The 1,393-nt window shown below is 42.9% G+C and overlaps 1 protein-coding gene across 2 annotated transcripts in view; it reads right to left on the bottom strand.

Annotated features, from left to right (window-relative positions):
- Positions 1 to 1,343, bottom strand: part of LOC107699823 (teneurin-4-like) — a 273,915-nt gene extending 272,572 nt beyond the window's left edge. For both annotated transcript variants that reach the window (XM_016501217.1, XM_016501216.1), the window contains exon 1: positions 1,101 to 1,343. The gene's annotated coding sequence lies outside the window, so the exon portion shown is untranslated. The remainder of the gene's footprint in view (positions 1 to 1,100) is intronic.
- Positions 1,344 to 1,393: the final 50 nt, after the last annotated feature.

Genomic DNA, 1,393 nt, shown 5'->3' with positions numbered 1-1,393 from the left:
CCCCCCCCCCCCCCATTTAAAACCCAACCATTTTCTTTTGATACATGTTTGGCTTCAATGTGTGCTGTCTTTCCACCATTTGGTTTGATATTGTTATCTAATGCAATGCCATGCACATCTCCCAAGAGATTTTGTGTATATTTTATGTATACTGTGCAAGATGAAACATCTCTTCTATCAATCTACTATACATTTTTCAACGGCCCTTCTGTTGAAAATACTAGGCTGTGTGTATGCGCATGTGTGCTACTGAATAAAAAAAAAACACATTTAAGATCTCAAAGCATTTTATTCTCTCCCTCTCCATGCTTGCTCATTCCTCAAATAGAATTAATGCAAAAATGACAATTACAAAAAAAAAGTAAAATACACACTGGTAGCAGTTCATATTTTAAAGTGCAGCTGCATTAGTATTCTCAGTCCATGCACAATATTCAGAAAATATTTGCTATTTTCCCCCTAAAATACAATAGCAATAGCCATGAACTCCCCTCACAACGAACCCTTAGACCCAAAATAAGAGGGTGTCAGAGAGTAGGAGTAAAACTGGAGCTATAAATGCCCATTTGCATCACAGGATCAATATGGAAACGCAGTATCCCACTGCCAGAAAACACTGCTAACAATCCTACCCTAGAAAGCCGAACACTGTCTTCTCTATATCCTTAAACTATAGCCATCCATCCAGATTACACCCCTAAGTGAATGATACAGGGGTGAAACATGCAGCGCTAAGCAGGTACACCCTCGGCCCGTTAATATGGGATGGATGTCGAGTCCAAATGCTGGAAAATGCCCAAAATGTCCCAGTCAACGAAAACTAACTTCTATTTAAACAGTTAGACTGAGTCTAAAAACAGATAGAGATATGAATCATTCATCCTTAAGCAATAATTAATGGTTTTACATGGTAACAGAGCGCAGCCAAGCCCTCTTTACTTTGCACTGCCCTTTCATGCTGCAAGTTTACAAGCTGCTCCATAATAAATAACAGAGGAGGCTGCGCGTAATGGTATCAAGCATCCTCGCGCACTGCCCAAACCAAACGCTCCAGCTGTTTCTGCAACCACACGCACTTTTCTCGTGAACATGCATCTCACCATTGCTGAAGAAGAAGGCGTCTATCCAGCGTCTTGCAGGTTACGGTCGCTTTTCCAGAAGGTGTTATGCTCTTAATATCGGTGTCTCATCATCATGATCTCCCGTTAGGAAAATGAATAGAAGAGAAAATGTCCAGGGCGCCGCATAGAGAGAGAACGAAAGAGCGCGCGCGGGAGAGAGCAGTGCGCATGAATAAGACGAGCCGTGTGTTTTACTGCGGAGAGCTGGAGGGCGAGTAGCGTCCGTGTGTTGTAGTGCTGAGTCCGTGCGCTCTTGCAGTGGAAAGCAGTGC

This window comes from Sinocyclocheilus anshuiensis, unplaced genomic scaffold (genome assembly GCF_001515605.1).
Source record: "Sinocyclocheilus anshuiensis isolate Anshui unplaced genomic scaffold, SAMN03320099.WGS_v1.1 scaffold194, whole genome shotgun sequence".
Classification (NCBI taxonomy): Eukaryota; Metazoa; Chordata; class Actinopteri; order Cypriniformes; family Cyprinidae; genus Sinocyclocheilus; species Sinocyclocheilus anshuiensis.
Note: the sequence above shows the minus strand (reverse complement) of the source record. Positions and strands in the feature narration are given on the sequence as shown.